The sequence below is a fragment of the Ischnura elegans genome (assembly GCF_921293095.1).
Source record: "Ischnura elegans chromosome 13 unlocalized genomic scaffold, ioIscEleg1.1 SUPER_13_unloc_4, whole genome shotgun sequence".
NCBI lineage: Eukaryota > Metazoa > Arthropoda > Insecta > Odonata > Coenagrionidae > Ischnura > Ischnura elegans.
The window spans coordinates 5816572-5834877 of NW_025791660.1; the positions used below are offsets into that span (position 1 = coordinate 5816572).

The 18306-nt window shown below is 35.5% G+C and overlaps 3 protein-coding genes across 12 annotated transcripts in view; 2 read left to right on the forward strand and 1 right to left on the reverse strand.

Annotated features, from left to right (window-relative positions):
• LOC124173175 overlaps positions 1–6347 on the reverse strand; it is a 144316-nt gene extending 137969 nt beyond the window's left edge. For 3 of the 6 annotated variants that reach the window (XR_006868423.1, XM_046552690.1, XM_046552687.1), the window contains exons 1-2: positions 6282–6345; positions 4935–4980 (exon numbers count right to left, since the gene is read on the reverse strand). The gene's annotated coding sequence lies outside the window, so the exon portion shown is untranslated. Of the gene's footprint in view, positions 1–4934; positions 4981–6186 lie in introns of all 6 variants that reach the window. The other 3 variants (XM_046552691.1, XM_046552688.1, XM_046552689.1) reach the window with 3 other exon arrangements.
• The window catches only part of LOC124173173, a 386795-nt gene that overhangs the window by 259475 nt on the left and 109014 nt on the right, over positions 1–18306 (forward strand). The gene's annotated exons all lie outside the window — the stretch shown is intronic.
• LOC124173172 overlaps positions 7200–18306 on the forward strand; it is a 246228-nt gene continuing 235121 nt past the window's right edge. Inside the window, exons 1-4 of one of the 5 annotated variants that reach the window (XR_006868420.1) lie at positions 7200–7412; positions 9485–9591; positions 11833–11920; positions 17105–17174. The gene's annotated coding sequence lies outside the window, so the exon portion shown is untranslated. The remainder of the gene's footprint in view (positions 7413–9484; positions 9592–11832; positions 11921–17104; positions 17175–18306) is intronic. The other 4 variants (XR_006868419.1, XR_006868421.1, XM_046552677.1 and 1 more) reach the window with 4 other exon arrangements.

An 18306-nucleotide genomic window follows, 5' to 3' on the forward strand; every position in this document is an offset into this window, starting at 1 on the left:
AGTGCACGCTAGTGGCTTTTTTGCCGCAATTTTACATTTTTGATTTTCCCAAGTATACATTTAAATTTGAGGGTGTATTAACGTATTTTGGTAACTTCTAATAAATAAAAGCGCTTAAAATATTTTTCCCATTCGTTCATAAACAAAAAAATGACATAATTATATGCAAATTTCTTCATAAATACTTCGACTAATTTTTCTAAAGGAAAACATACGGCAATCTAGACACTATAAAGTAAAAAAACACAACCAAAAAAGGGAATGGATATGCCAAATCGTTAATACAATCATTTAAATTTTAAAAATAACAAACTATGCAAGCAAAATTAATTTTTCAATTTTTTCATCCTTTTTGGCCATCACTGCCTCTGAAATGACATTCGTGACATTTTTTTAATGCATGTGGAACGATTATTGCATATAAATAGAAAACATTCGTATATTTACAGTCTCATAATATTTACATTTTTCACGTGTAAAACAAAGACCCGCCCTACATTGAGGTTCATGTGCAGAAGCAGATAATTCAGGAATTTTCCCAAGTCTCATTGCTAGAAAAGCCTGTGTCTGCTGGAAGAGTACCTTTTTTCACCCTGGACTTGAAATGTTCATCTACAAGGCTAAACATGAGAGCTTCCATGAACTCCATTCTTGGTCTTCGATGGATTTTTTTCAAAATTCTTAGCTAAAAAAATCACGTGGCCGCTAAGAGTAGCCATATAAAAAACCGGAGAAATTGTGATAGAGGCCACCTTCGTGTTCGTCTTGAAGGGGAATAATTTACACACTTCTGGTCCACAGAATCCCTTAGCTGAGTTGTAGTTCAGAACAATTTTAGGTTTTACAGTTCGTTTTGATGTCCTCTTTGCAGTGCAACATAGAAAGCACTTCAAAAGAATTTCACATTTGTTTCGTTTAGTGCAGTACAAAACAAGAGTGCAGGTATCCTGGATACCAAGAAATGAAGGTGCAGCCTATCGAATTTTACATGGTAGAGACTCTCTGTGGGTTTAAGGATTTTTTTCACGGTACCTAACAAAGTTAGACCATTTTCTAGCAAATAAAGGGCTAAATCAAGACTTGAATAGTAATGCTTTGCTGTTATTTTCCCATTCGAATTCATTCTATCCCAAACGCTATTCTGCAAATCATCATGCCTGTTCCATATGTTCTACTAGCTCTTCTAGCATCTGCCTTCCAACTTTTATTTACAGAGAGAGTGTATTTAATTCCAAATAAAGACATTATTATTATACGAAAAGTAGTGATGCAACCTCTGATTCTCGAGTACACATGAGATGACAGTTTTCCTTCAGTATAAAAGGTGTTATTCTCGACATTTTTTTCAATTACGTTCAGTAAAATCGTTTTCGGCAACAATTCGAGTTCCGTTGAGGCATTCTTAGGAAATGATGCTGGCCCTGGTGAAACACGAACAATGTATTTAGCTTTTGTTCTGGTGTTTGCAAATTGTATCTAAGAGTTCAGCCAAAACGTTTCACTGTTTTCCGTTGATCTAGATAAACGTTGAAATTATGTGGGTGGCTAACAATATTATTATCATCAGACTGATAACTCTCGCTGGAATGTAATGCGTCTTAAAATACATTCTTCCTCCCATTCACTTTCATGGGATAAATCAAAAAAATATTCTCCCTATCGTGGTTGACCTGCCCTCCCCTCCCGTCTTCATTACCAAGCTTTTGAAGCACTCGTTAGAACTCATCTGGGTGATAAATACGTTCTCACCTTGGAATATTATATACTCTACATTTGTCACCACCGGCTCTATTTGTTAACAATTCAATAAAATCAAAATACAATTTACATCCATAAGGAGGTTACGATTCCTAAATCTTGTCATAATGCCTTTTCAGCATTATGTTCTTTTCTCGCAGGTAGATATATCAAGTTCCGACTCTTCACCTTCAAACTCCAATGCATAGTATATTATGAAGAACGTGCATAACTTATTTTCTCAGTTACTAGTAAAGAGTAAATAACGCATTTTTACACCAATGTAATTCATATTTGAGTATGAAGATGAAATTTTAAAATTATGACTTGTGGTTTGAGGTTGAGATAAATTTTACAAATAATAATAGTGAAGAAATGATAATGCAAATGCTTACAAAAATATAATAAATACGAGACAACATATTAACATAGTGTTGCAAAAAGGATTATGCTTCCAAGTTACCACGGTAACGACAGATTATCAGAAGTTCCTTAGTATCGGGTGAACGCCATCTAGCGGCAAATCACCTGAAGTTACGTCGTTCTCACTTTGTAAGATTCTAACGCAATAGTTGGCCGTCAAATTGATGCAAACATATGTTCTTTGTGGAGGGAAAAGTACAGAAATAGAATAACAAAGTATGCCACAAGTGATCCATTCACAGTAAACGCGCTATTTCGAATTTTTGAAAAATGCGGCAAAATCCCCGCTTAGCATGCACCTAAGGGTTAAGGATGACAGACTTAAGTAAAAGGCAAACTTCGTAAACTTCATTACTCCTACTAAGAACTTCAAAGTAACTCACTACATAGGATTGATTGACTGGAATGTAGTCAAACTATCTACTCCACCTCTTCTTAGGAAATTAATTACTAATGAAGAAATAGCTTCCCTTATTGAATCAGGCGATAAACAAGATTGGGACATTTTAACTTCCCATATCCCACGCAACCAATGGGGTCGTGTGTGAAATTGGTAACGGAGGCATCCCTTAGGCTTTGTGACTATCGATCCAGAGATGGATTTATTAGGGCTCTACTCAAATCAAGGTCCACTATGTCAGACTTCACCACTAAATCGCAATACAAAGTAGTTTTCAAAAGCTAAAATTTAAAAGGAGGTCAAAAAATGTAATTATTGTAAATAGCAGTAACCCTCAAGGGTTGGATGGATGGAGGGTGTGGGTAGAACTCAAAGTGCAGTCACCTCTCCACAGTGAGTTCTGGGTTGCTTAATTATGATTAAATCATGTATAAACAAAGGAAGAGCTGCACAATCAAACATGAAATATTACCTTTTAAGGTAATTACGTATCACAAAACTCTGAAAAACAGCTAAATTGCAAGATTAATACATTATTAATGATCTTGTGTGATCAGAAAAGACCGTATAAAACCAAAAATATGTATGTATTAATATAACCTATATTATTTGTAATTGTTTTTTGCTATAGTATTAAAAGATAAAAACTTTCTTCATTTTTGCCATTTTTTCAGGTGCTTTGAGGGATCGGAAGATGACGTCCGATTTTAATTATTCTTTTGTTTTTCTTGTACTAACGTATCGCAACTTTTCCGCACTATAGCGACACGAAATTTGAAACATGAGTTTTTTTGCACCACCCTATTGCCGAATCTAGTGCCTACTTTTATCATGTGGAGCTGTATGCTGGAGCTAATACCAACCTTGAGAGAACAGATCTAGGTCAAGGAAGAGATATAGCTTTAGGACAAGTGGAGGAGATTAAGTTACCGCCAGACACAAAAATATTTGTTGACAACTTATTCACATCAGAAAAGCTGCTAAAAGAGTTGACAAAAAGAAACTTGCGTGGCCATGGAACCCTTTGTGAAAATAGAATTAAGAGTATAACCTTCCAGAAAAAAACTGCATTTCAAAAATCAAAACGGAGGTCTGCTCAGGTTAAATGAAACAGTTTCCAAAACATTATGAGGTTGAATGGTAATAACGCAGTTACCATAATTACGAATTGTATGCATAATAAAATGAAAACTGTAAGTATAGTATAAAAAACCACTTGAAGACTTAAGCAATGAATTATTTAGCGGAAACATGCATGAATCAAATTTCATGATATTGTACATTGTTGATCCCTCAAGAGCCAATATGTATCATAAGATACATATAGGATTAAGCAATGCAAATGTTAGAGATAAAAAAAAAACAAAAAATTTTTTTCCTTCATCAGATATGATGGCTTATATCATAATTTAAGCAAGGAAAGTAAAATATTTAGAAAAAAATCTTCTGGGCATTAATGGATAACTAAGGTTTCTTGAGGTGTACCACACGGATAAATATTGGGCCATATTCTTATTGTCATTTAAATTACTGACCAGTAAAGTACAGGGGGCTACACCATTTCTTTATGTAGACCGTACTAGCAAAACGAATGACTAATAAAATGCCACAATCGCTCAAACCGTGATCCAGTAGGTAGTGATAGGAGTGAAAGTGGACCACAAATCTGTAGTGTCTGAAGCGGGAGCACTCGGGAGCATTGGGAGCATATACTGGAATACAATCTTACACAAGTTTATTACCACTCACGAGATGGTGATTTTCTCATGAAAATAATAAAATATTTAATGCTTAAAATGTGAATAATCTTAATCTTTAGATTTTCTAAGCCATTTAGTCAATGAATATGAACGTTTCAATAGTATGATTCACCTCAAGCGTTAGAAACACATTTTACATTCACACGGTTACAACCCTGTATATAAATTTTACTATAAAACTTTACGATCAAATGGTGCTACTGAAGGCTATAAAAAATGCCTAAACCAAGGAAACACATACAAAACAATATTTCACTCACCACAATAAAAGTCGCAATTGAGACTATCCCTTTAGACAACTTGATAATAATTACCTACATGCTACACACGACAAACTACCACCTTAACCAGTTTCAAAACAAATACTACGCATAGATGGCACGATCGACCGAAAAAAAAAAGCATCAAGGCAAAATATTTCATCATCACCGTTTTTGTTAACTTGTCCATCAAAATGATGACACAAACTTTCAACACAAGCACAACTGAGACACCAATTGGGTGACACGACTTGTTTAAAAAAAAACAACGGCATAACATAAAATGGAATTAAGCAGTTTCATACACTGTTATTGCAGAAGACAGAATTATAAGAAATTGATCAAAATACTCACTTTGAGACTCAGGAGGTTCTAGAGGGAAAATTTTCCGACCGGAATCCTGGAAAGGAAATTGGACAGATAAAGATTAACAAATTGGCATCTGAATACTTTTTCGTCATTCCATGAAAAAATGCTACAGCTACAGATACGTAATTTTAAGGCGTACAAAGCCATTGAAAGGGTTGAAATAAGGTCCTTACAACTTCCATACAACCAGGGCGAAATAATATTCATTCAATACATTAAAAGGTATAATTAGCAAGTAACGAAATAGAAATAATGACATAGCTATGGTCTTTAATGGACATCTTTTCATATCAAGGGCCAGAGGAAATAGCAAAAAAAATAATATATGCAGAAACTTGCTGACTACAGCCCTATCTCAGTGAATAAAATATATATATTTCCCGATTATCAGAGAATAGATGAAAAGACCAAAAGAAAAAAAATAGCCCAATCATAGCACATCCTACCATCTACCCACTCTACCTGGAATTTCATTGGTGACAACACATTTATCCCGGTACCAATTCAATATTTAACATATTAAATTTACACAATAATACTGACACAACACCGGAAAATATCGATAGAAATGGTAGAAATTCGTAGACACAATGAGTACACGACAATACAGCAGCAACGGCATAAGTTTCAATATGCCTAAGGCGTTCACAGTATACTTTTATCGAATACTAATTTTCAACAGATCTTCACCATGATATGGATTCAAAACTTATGTCGCATTCTTAACAATATTACGGGCGGGAGAAAGCGCAGCGACTGCAATCGAATTAACACAATACACGCTACTTATTTTCATGTGGGAATGGCTCATAATTTAAAGTAAACTGCTACCCATATTATTACCAATAATATAAACCACAATTTATCCGTTTTACTCTCAAGCACATCCTAAAAATCATAAGATTATAAATGATGGACAAAGGACAATCAACCGTGTGGTATAAAATCCAATTGGTAGAACACAACAAAGTTACATTGAGACAACGAATATCAACTCGCCAACACGTAGTATACGTGACTTAAATCCAGAATGTATTCGAGGGCCGCATTGCAACCATAATATAACCTGTAGTGACGCAAGCTTAAACAAAGTAGTCACATATAAATGAAACACTAACTGCAAACAATAGCAAATAAGTAGGTTATGTAAGAGTAAACACGTTAGAAATGAGTAGTACCAAATCTGACAACACAAGTCACTACGCCTTGTTACATGGCATTGATAATTAAAACTCACGAATGTGGGATCCAGATTACAAACACCTAGGATTAAGGGACGATAAATGAACTCAAAAGCGACATAGAATGCAGAGAATCCTAAAAACAACGTACCAGACCACTTTTACTTTCTCGTTACCGTTCTCTCAGCAGGAAACGAGCTATCATTGCACTGATTGCACTCGTGGCAAAATACCCAGAATACCACGCAAGTCAAGACTCAAAGCATAGAGACGGCATTACCATGATGAGTGGAAACAATCGCAGTTAGCGCGGCAGTTTGTTTTTAAGCTGGCATCGCTGGCATGTATGCGGCTATTACGACGACAACATATGATATATCAAGTTTTTAAATACATTTTAAATTAAGTTGGCTGTTAAATTAAAAAGAAATATATTTTATATTTCGAGAAATTTATAGCCAACCTTAAAGTAAGCCTATAAGTTCCACTGAATACGATAACATCAATGAAATTAATTTCGTAAAATAAAACATTGCAGTATTTAGCTAACATGGTGATATACACTGAAATATTTTTTCGAAGGCAATATACTCTTCAGTTTTGGAATAGTATTAAAATAATTTTTAAAAGCTACAATTTGTTATTAAAAAGGATGTCGTTTAATAGGAGACCTAAATATATTTTACGTCACCTTTATTTTCCCTTGCGCCAGGAAATAAGAACAGGATGTAAGAAATAAGAAATAATACTGGATTTCAAGAGCCATATTTCATTTTATAATGACGTCAATAAATGTACTTTAAGGAACTCATATTATAACAAGCCTTCAAATAGTGTTACCTTCGGTTTGAAAACAATAGTAATTTTATTCACCTTTAGCTAAAACCAAGAGGCAAGATGCTAAAGTCATAGTATCTTAGAAGCCATTTCAGTAATTATGTATGAGTTTGCTGATCGGGAAATTGATTAGTTTTTTTACAGGGATTAAAACTTGGGAAAACACCTGGATTCCAAAAAGTGACGTCACAAGCCGATTGATCATGCAATATCGTCACGGAAGTCGGCCAGATCTATGTATGGTCACTAAAGATCGGAGGAGGGAACTGCTTCGTGACAAGTTTATGGTCAAGGTCAAGCATTAGTCAATTTCTCAAATAGTTTATTTCATTGACTACGCAGGCTTTGATTGCACAAATGTGATGACCCCGTCGAATTTTTTTATGTGAGAGAAAGGCATGAATATTTGCTTGGACAAATGATTTCGGGCTTGGTTTGAATTGAGGTACGTGGTTTCTTATGTTATTGTTTAATTCTGGTGTATTAAAGGTGTCAGCGTTGTTATTGGAACAAAGAAATTCCTCGAGTCTTCGAAAGAAGGGTAAATCGGATCCAATAGAAACAATTTTTGTCTGGAATTTGAAAGAGATGTAAATATAGTTGAGACTGAACATTTTTCATAAACTTGGTGAGAAGAATGGTCACTCTTTAATGCATCGTAGGTTACCTGAATTTGAGAATACTAATTTCATAAACTTCATTGATTTATCATTGTGGAATCGATGTTTCTGACGTATCCACATGATGACGAAGGATTGAGTGCTAATTGCTACTTCCCTTGAGTTTTGAAGGAACTCATTTTCATCACAGCTACTCGAACTGAACCATCCAAACAGTTTTTCAACTATTTCGATTTTCTTCATCGTGAGCATAGCAAATCATACATGATCCGTAAACTGTATTGCACATTCATGCATCTTGTGGCATAGTAATTACGGCTTGAAGTATAATTGTTTTCGTGTGTTCACTATGTTAGTATCCCTTTCTATCGGTGAAATAGTATCCTACGAATCGTAGACTTTCCTTGAACATAAAATGCCAGACTTAACAATCCAATACCAATTTGGTGATATTATTTGTTAGATATGGTTAATTAATTCGTCATCTTATAATTCTCTGCCAGCCTCTGGAAAGCCTCAATGAATTCCAACTAATTTGTGGGCTCAAATGTGATAATTATGGAAAAAAGTGATTACATTCATGTAGTGGTATACTTTTCCTAACTAAATAAATCAGTTCCTGTGAGTAGTAGAATATGATGTTTGAAAACATAACCGGTAGGAACTTCAAAAGTGTTCCATTAGTTATCAAATTGAAATTCGATAGAGAATATCAGTTGATTCATCTTGGATATAATAACATGAAATTTATTTTTTCCGGCATAGAATTTTTCTGTAGAATTATTTCATACTCTCTAACCAGCTACATTACTGTTTCCTCTGTCCATTTTTTGTTGTGTGTTCCTATTAAGCAGGAAAAGTGGGTCAAAACGGATGGGTAAACATTTTTTCATTTAAAACTTGACTTGCTGTGGCTAGTATTCTTTTAAATGTGGTTAACAGTAATATTTATGCATATAAGGTGTAGCATATGAATGGAAATGCATTTTATGAAAGTAATTCCATATATTTATGATTTTTTTCAAACATTGACAAAATGGAGATTTTGCCTCAAAGATTGAAATTGCATTTACAAAACCTTTATTGTACACTTTTGAAAGATTAATTTCATAAACACACTTTTAACACGTTTGTGATATTTCTCAACATGGAATAGTAAATTAGCTATATGTGAGGCTGGATATTAACTTGTGTAGAGCAATCACATAGAAATTGTCATCTTCTTCACACTTTGAACACGACTCTGAGCCCACTCTTTGCAGTTCAAACATTGTATCCAATCCACTGTATTCTTGGAACTCGAATACCACTCATTGCAAAATTTGCAAGCCTACTCATCTCCTTCATCACAATCATCCCTATCTGTAAAGGCCTCTTTACACGATGCATTAACACGTACAAGTTAATGTCTGTTTTCGTGAATGATTTTTGAGGACCGGAACGGAACATGTATGAATGCGTGAACCAAATTAGAACAGATTCTATTTTCTGTGCATGCATTTGTGCAAGTTGGGTGGTTAATGGTGCATTTTGGCGTTCAGTCTCGCGTTCATACATTTAGACAATAACCCGTGCGTACTAATGCATTGCGTAAACCGGCCTTAAGATTATCCAACCTCTGTCGGTCCTGCCCCACTCTCCCGTGACGGTTTTGCCCCTCGACACACAGCGCAAAAAATGTGCCAATAAAAGTAATCCATAATCTCATGTATCCATAATCAATTATTCGGCTACACGGGCTTAAGACACAACTAAAAGCACTAAGTTATCATATTAACTTACTGTTGGTAAATCAAATCAGCTTTAAGCTGCCAGATCCAAAACAAACTTAAATTGTTCAGAAATAAAACTAATAAAAATCCTTAATAAAACTGTCTAATATTTGAAATATTCTCAGATGCTAAACGGCGGCCTCTACAAAAAGGAAAAAGAGCTCGATGTGCTGGTAATGGCAGCCACTCCAACTACTTTATAATGTTTTTGCTTGAAAGCAACAACTACCAGGTGATTTAAAAGGGCCGGTTTGATCCGCTCTGTCGGTTTTGCTCCATTCTAACCTGCATCATTCTTCTTACGTCAATTCATGCTGGTCTTTGCTTATACTTTGGCATTGTGTGAATGAATGAGGTATGGCAATGTGACAAGTGTTAAAAACCTGCTGTAGCATTGATGAAAGGTAACTTTGATTGTTCATTGCTTCAATCATTGATTTCGTCTTGAAACAATTTTCCTAGCAAAATATTTTCAAACCCAGTCACACATGCCTTTATATACTATTCTTTCAGTCAGCGAAGTAGCATTGAATTTTAAGAAATCTTTTAGTGCAACTAAATTAGTGTCTTCATTCATTACGGTGACTGTTGAGGTGCCATGTAGGTGAAGCTTGTCATGGGTCATTCAAATCTATGCAATTTAAATTAAAATTTTACCTCACGGCCATTCATCTATAATTCATGTAGGAACCTGTGAAAACTGGCATCAGCACCTTGGCTTTTATTTCAAAACTTGTGTGTGCAGTATGGCATTTATATTATTTCTAAATAGGTTGATTTTAATTTTCAAAGAATTTTTTTTATCAAGTCATAGGCATCCTAGAAACATCAGAAATGGCCATTGTGGAAATTGAGGGGAAATATTAATTTTATTTTGTCTATAATGTGGTAATATTAATATTTAAACGGGAATGTTGACCATGCCTTTTTTCTGTTGACAGTGTCAATTTTTTAATCAAGTTATTGACGTCCAAGAAACATCAAAAATGGCCATATTATGCTACCACTTTGTGACCGAATGTCATCTATAGATGACGGCAGGCTTCGCTTGACAAAATTTTCAGATCTGGGCAAAGTTACAATTTTACTTTCGGGCTGAATGTGTTAAGGGGAAACATCAATTGTATGATGTCCATAATGTGGTAATATTAATGATGAAACTGGAATGTTCAAAATGTCTTTTTTCTACATTGGTTTCTAATTTTTTTCTAAATTGCTAGTCATATTTTTTATATAGTTGATTGGGAGGTTCATTTTAAATTTCATAATTGTTTGAAAATCCTGAAAATGCGTCAATTTTGACTACATAGTTTTTTTTCTTTCCAATTGTGATAAGTGCTAAAAGTACAAATGATAAGTATTTTTTACTTTTTCAAATGGCAAAGTTACTTTAATTAACACAAATATTGTTGACTTTGATTATAAATTACTATTGAATGTGAAAGTGTTGCACATTCTAGTGAGGAAACATCTCAGTAAAGCCATTTACAAAAATTAACAGTATTTGCTTAAATATAATGCAATATCTTATCCAGGAGTCCTAAGTGGTGTTGGGCAGTATGCTGGGTGCCAGTGTGGGTAAATACCGCCCACACTCAATGGTAGGGGTGCTAGGTTGAGGGTAGGAATAATTAGTAGTAGTGTTTCTTTTAGAGGGTGCGTCGGCGGCTAAGGCCATTTTTCACCACTCACTGACTGGAATTGATAAAGGGGAATAGGCCCGTTCTTAAATTAACATGTAAATAATTTACAAGAGGTGTCATTTATATTTTTTATATTTTATTGAAAAGTCGAATTAAGTGTAGGAATGCTATCAGTGGGGAAACATTTTTGGGAGTGTCTGCTAGTGCCTCTGCTAGGTTATCTCCGAGCTTGTGATTCACCCGTGCAGTCAGATATCTCTCACAGTCCGTCAGGATATGTCACACTGTATGTGGAAAATGGCAATTTAAGCATTGGGGCTGTATTCTCTCTTCGGTGAAGAGGTATGAATGGGTTAATAAGCAGTGGCCAATTCTTAAGCTTGCTAAAACCACTTCCTCCCTGCGGACATTTCTTATAGAGGAATAATTGAATTTTAGTTTAGTATTAAGTCTCTCAGAGTAGGTGGGGATGGACAACTTACTACTTGCTGGCTCGTAAACCTGTGCATCTGCGAGTTTCAGAGGAGGATATGAAGAAGGACAGGGTGATGAATGAAAAAAAAAATGTAGGGAGTAGAACCAACTGATAATACTCAGGCTCTCGCCAACTGTGAAGATGGCAAAGCCAGACGATGAAGTCTGGCTCCCAAAAATCCCGACAATGCGTGACTACCTATCGCCTCCCGTCACTCTTGCTGCATCAGGGGCTGGAGGGGTTGCCTTCCTCCCCTCTCCTTCTCCTGCAGAGGCCTCCACTGCAGTCTACTGAAGTACTTAAAAAAAAGAGAAACATTGGGGGCACTAACAGAAGTAATTTTTTTATGTTTCAGGATTGACCTTTCTGTACTGGGAATAGGAAAGTCATGGAAGGAGCGATTACCCATTCCAACCAGATTGCGTAACCTATTTGGTGAGTAGGTATGTAGTTGCAAATGCATTTAATCTATGCTTTTCCTTGAATCATTCATTATTGTGTGACTGCCTTGTATGAAAAAGCATGCCTGTCAAGAGCAAAATTTTAAATAATATAATGGATGAACAAAGTTTGAACGTATCGTATGTTAGGAATGGATAGCTAATATTTCTTTTGTTACATCCAAAAAAAAATATTTGCTATGGTATAGTTCGTTCTTATTCCCAAGTTTACACGCTTTCTGAAAGCTTGTCCGAAACTACTTAAAACGAAATCTCCATTTTTCTATTCATCAAGAAGTAGTCGTATCGCAATGTTTGCGTGTACGAAAAAGCTTTTGGGCGCTCCAGGCAGTCTCAATCAGAGGCCAACATTTGTCAGTGCTAATGAGATGATTATTTTTGGCCTTTTTATTTTGATGGATTTTTAACCTGTAACCATTGGCTGATGCAGACGCCTGAGAGGGTTCTGCATTTTTTAAATTGTGAATGCTTTCAGAATGACAATTTTGTATGTCATTAACTCCTGTTATCTTCATATTATCATGCTTAAGATAACACAGTCTTGAAAAGTAACGTTTTTGTTTTTATATCTGTAAATATCCGGCTACATTCCATTAATGGTCTTTGAGTCCACTCTCAGCTCCGGGAGAATACATTGAGAAGAGGAATGAACGAAATAAGTACAATTGTTTCCAATTAATTAGCCATTTTAATTTAATATTGATGCCTAAATTTTTAAACGTGACGAAATTTTGATTATTAAATACAATGTTATTTAGTGTTGTAGACATAAAGTTTTATGTTTTGTGGAAAATAAATATTTTTACTGAATAATTGATCTGTATAGTTGATGCATAGTAATCAAATATAAGTTCATGAATAGCTAAGCAGTTATAATCATATAAAACTAAGCAAGAAAAATGGCATTGCAACGTTTTCTGAATATTGAATTATTGTGGTCTCCCAGACTGCAGGAAGGATTTTTTCCAAATGTCTTTTTTCTGTTTTTTTTAACTTAATTTGAATTTATGATCTTTCCTTCCTATGTAGCAGGGTGAGTCCAGCTTTTGACCTATTTCTTTTCAACCCCGCTCATTTGTAAAGGCTTTGGGGACAGTATTGAGAGTGCAAGAAAAGCATGTACCTCATTTTAATTACTCAACAATGAAAAAGGGAGCTTAGGATGGAAACCTCTAAAATGGAGAAGAACCATAAAAAAGGCTAAGTGGGGTGTACCATCATTTCCAAAAGTCGTGCAATAATTGAGTGGCGCCACTTTCGGTTTCCACAAAGATTGTGCCCAGAAACTAAATAAGTGTGAATGCGTTTAATAAAAGTATGCTACTATACCGTTGATGATGAAGTTGTCATATTTTGCTGCAATCATTTACATATAACTGTGATGAATTGGGGATAATATAGGATATTTACTTAGCATCATTAACTAACTTCTCTACTTGCATTAAGTAGGTTACAAGGTATTAGGAATTGTGTTTGTTGGCGATATGTTTTATGTTTAAGGCAATTTTGAAATCACTGGAACTGCAGGTCATGTCATAAACTCTTTCAAGTCGAGAAAGAACGGCATAAGCTAATCCTAACAGAATATCCGTTTGAAATGAATGCACACGCTTGCTTCATTAGAAATGCAAATATTTAGTTAAAGACATGATGACTAATTATAGTAATTATAAGGACGATACTTTACTGAAGTCGCAGGCAACTCGAGCAACAACATCACTATACCCCTATACTAACCAGCCGAAGTATGAAGTATGGGAAAGCCTCTGTGCTCAAGTTATAGCTATATAAACGAATAAAAGACCAAAATACTGAGAAAGGGATAATTTTAATCAAGGTGCATTCAATCGAGAAGCACATGAAAGCAGCTGCGTTATAATTACAATAAATTGTCAAAATTATCACCTTCAGCAATTAAAGCCTAAAGAGTGCAGTTGAAGAATGCTTGGCTGGTAATGTGAGGAGCAGCGTTCAAATCTCTCCATGCATAAAATTTTAATGTCCTCCTCACAGCCATATTTTATTTTTATTTTTTTAAATTGTTGGTTGAGAGGGTACCAAATGTTGAATTTTAGCATTTTTGCAGGAATTTCTAATTTGCATGCTCCTGCGACGGGAATGCTGTGCTGTTAGCACGGTAGGACGAATCATTGCGTTTCCATTGAGGGAACTCCAATCAGAATAACTGGTGAATATAATTCCCAGTGTTATAAGGTTTACTTTATAGGTTTGTAACTGCTCATCTTTATTAATCTTTGGGATAAGAACTATCCTAGTAATCTGAAGTTCCATTTACGTGATTTCTTAAAGGATAAAAGATCAAATTTAGCTGATAAAAAAGAAAGTAATGAGTGATATTTTGTACATTTTGCAGCAATTATGTTGCCCATCTGTGTGGTATGCCGTCAAATTGTCATCAACTTGTCGCCATTTCATACCAATTTAATTTTTCCAGTTAAGTTTTTCAGATTAATTTTCCCCTTTATCGTTTTGTAAATGAGCAGTGACGGAAACTTTTCTATGTAAACCTTCAAGAAAAGCTCTCTCCATAGAAAAGGTTATAAATTGAGCGTAGAATTTAACTTTTGAACTTAAGGCTTCAACATTCTAAAGTCGGTGTTTTTTAAAATACAGAATTTTGATGTAAAGGGACAGAATCCAACTCATCTACTTAGTAGAATCCTTGTTACAACCTGTGTAATTGAAACCCTTTATCGTTCGCGCACCCCGGCACTTATTTTTAAATATAGGAAAGGCTTATCATGAAGTATGAATCAACTATTCTTCTTGTGCATACTTTCTTCAAGCAAATTAAGGCATCAACATGTATATGATAGAGCTACAAATTGGCCCTATTTACACTTTTTTGGAAGTTTGTGAGAATCACTTACAGCCTGGAAGTTTTACCCCAGGTAAATTGCTTCTTTGTCTGTGGCTGGTAAAGGTGCGATACCGATGTAGGGCAAGATGTGGTGTAATACCTATTAGCTGACCAAGACTATGGCCCAGGAGCACCTAATTCAGCCTTAAGAGCTGAGGGAGCAGATAAATTATGCGCAAAACATTTTTCCCTCCCTAATCCACAGTCTGGAATTTTAAAATGGTGAATAATGGTTGAAATTGACTTTCAATATCATCTCTGTCCTTAGGTGTTCCAGGAAACCTTACCAATGGGGGCATACATGGGTAGGGAAAAGCCGTGCTGTGAAGCAACTCTTTAAGTTGGCTGTCCTTAATGTCATGCGGACACAAACATTTGTAATTTCAGGTTTAGGCAGGCAGGTCCTCGGGTTGAATTCAGGAAATGCCAAACAGAAGAGATATTTCAATGTTTTCAAAGACAGCTACGCAGTTAATTAGATTTACGCATTCATGGTGGTGCTCACAAAAATATTTCTTGACTCCCTACAGGCATTGCTGAGTGCTGTCGGTGGATATCCATATCCAGGCGTAGAATTCACCTTGCTTTTACTTGATAGGATCCCCATTAATTCTTTTTCTCATACTAGTCCTGCTCATATCATGCGGGTAGGGTAAAACGTCTTGTCAGTCAACCACCAATAGGCTAGGATGTGTAATCTTTGCTGGGTTATACCTACCTAGAAATAAATCTGTTCACAGTCTATAAAGGAAGCAGCCTCCCTTGCATTGATATTGATATAATTTAAAATTGAAAATAATCTATATTTAGACATTTAACATCACGTCATCTCACAAACCTATTTTCCTATTTTTATGTTTAAAGAATTGTAAATCTTGGGAAAAAAGTTAGAATTAACGCAAAATAGTCTCTAAAAACGTATATGATAGTAAATGGTAAAAAAAGCTTGTCAAAAATTACACCTTATCATTTACCTTCAATGTGCATTGATGCTGATGAAACTTAAACTAACATTGCAAATAGATACATAGATATCCTGCATGCTAACAGGCATGGAATGAAAGCGCGTATCCCAAGTTTAGGTTGATTTAAGTAAGTAAGATATAACTAAGAGTAAATTGTGAGAAATATTTTGCGCAATGTTGGTTTTGCTATCTTGACCATTGAGCTAAGGGCGTTTAACGTCATAGGATAACTTTTCTCATTGGTTGGGCATAAGGCTAACTATTTTATTGGATTTTCAACATCACAGCATAATTACAAGTTTCAGAGCTAAAGGTGCGTCCAGAATAATCATGCTAGCATCAAAAAAACCTCTAAGTCTGCAGCTCTCCCTGGCAATCTTTCAAGTAAAAGTGAGAATAATTCGAAGAAATTTTTGATCTCAGAAAAAAATATTAAGTTATAGTTTTGTAAAACAGCTTCTTTCGTACTTTGTTAATTATTTTGTGAGAATTAAAATGATTTTATTGACGACTGGAGATTGGGTATCCCATGGCTGAACAGGTCTATGTTCATGTTCACCGATTGGAAAAGTACACCAAGCCCAAAATTAAGCATCCATTTTTCCCTCGGGCCGTCAATCGGCTGTTAGCATTCTAATGCTTTTTTGCCGGTAAGACGAAAAACAACCTTTTTTTCAGTGTTTCTACTTCTAACGAAAGTGTAAGTGTGGTATAATATTCAAATGCCACCCTTGTTTTGCCTTTTCCTGGTGGTGTCTGAGCACTGTAATGATTTCCTACATCTCCCTCCCAGGTTACGATGACCCGTTTGTGAGTCATTCCCGAGCTACCATGAAGATTCATACCCAGAGAGTGACGGTTCAAATTTAATGGTGGCCAGAAATCAACAATGTAGCGAATGTGGTGCCGCTCAATTTGGTGCTCAACTTTTGCAAATGATGGTACACCCCACATAGCCTTTTTATGGTTCTTCTCAATTTTAGACGTTTCCATCCTAAGCTCCATTATTATTCATTGTTGAGTAGTTAAAATGAGGTACTTGGTTTTCTTGCATTCTCAATACTGTCCCCAAAATCTTTTTGTTGAGCCAGATTTCTTGCTAGGCAGAGGATTAGCTGTTTAATTGTAGAGACAATGTTTGCATGTGATGGCATTTGATAGATGCCACTTCTGAGCAGTTTCCTATGTTATCTGGGTTGCGGAGCAAGTGAGATATTTTTATCTGTGTTTCAAGCTACGTTTGCACTAGTTCTGTTTTGCAAACACTACTATTGGCAATGTTATGCGTTATAACTTGATGTTCATTCGTTTTCCTTGCAGTCAATTATTCATCCTTCGTGTGAACGCTGAGCAGTGTCTTACTTCATGCTGAAAATCGCCACCATGCCTTGTAAGTGTCTGACGAATTGTACCTCCTCCTGAAAAGTATTTTTCCATCATCCAGAGATTTCTGTAAGTTAAAAGAGGCATTAAAGGAAGAGGTTTGCATTATACGAGTAGGGGAGAGTGTTGTACAATGGAACACTCATGATGAGGACTCTTTGCATTCCTTTTGTTGCTGTCCATCTTCTTGCCTCAATTCATATGAAGTGGAATCAGCATCGGCATGAGTATTAAAAAGAGAGATGTAATGTGTGCATGCAACAGGGTTAATCAAATCGTGCGCCGGTTATATTTGCAGTCGTTTTAGTACAGTGTTCTGTGCTAGGAATGTCAGAGATATGTTGGTAACTGTTACTGAAGAGCAAGTCGTAAAATGTGAAATTTGATGCCGAAAATAGTTTTAAAATGCAATTGGACATTTTTTGGTTGTGTGCAAATAGTTTGGATGGGAAGAATGACAAAGTGTTCATTGGTGATACGTAAGCAGCCGCAGATGAACAGTCATGCAGATACTTGTTCGTGGGTATAACTATCTTTGGCCATCTGATAACGAATTTCGAGGCACAAGTGTATTTATGTCTTGATTGTAAACTGCTGTGATTCCATTGTTTTCTAACTAAGTAACTTATCCACCCTTGAATTGCGTGGGTTTTTTTGGACATGACAAACATGAGGCTAATTATTGCTCTTCCTTAGTGAACCCAGCATGTGGTTGTAACCAAACGTTGCCAAATGAGTTGGCTGAAAGTAAATTATGAAATATACTGTGATAAGGCTGTTTTTATTTCATTAAAAATGCTAAATTTCATGCAACGTATGTTGTAGGAAGAGTATGTAGTTGATGTGAACTACAATTGACCTTAACTGCATTCAGGACACTCCTTACCTTGCTCAACTTGGAAATTGTCTGTGCTTAATTTGTGTCATAGGTAAGGGAATAGAGGACTCATATTATGTTTCCTTTGTGCTACAAATGGGATATTCTCTTTCATGGCACAACATCTTTTTCAATTACAAGTATTGCATCAAATGCAAGTATTACCTTGTGGTTTTCAAAAACTGATGGCAAAGTTGTCATTGTTAATTTGGATTTAAAATTTTGATATTTTTGTGTATTGTAGATTTTACTCTAGGTGCCA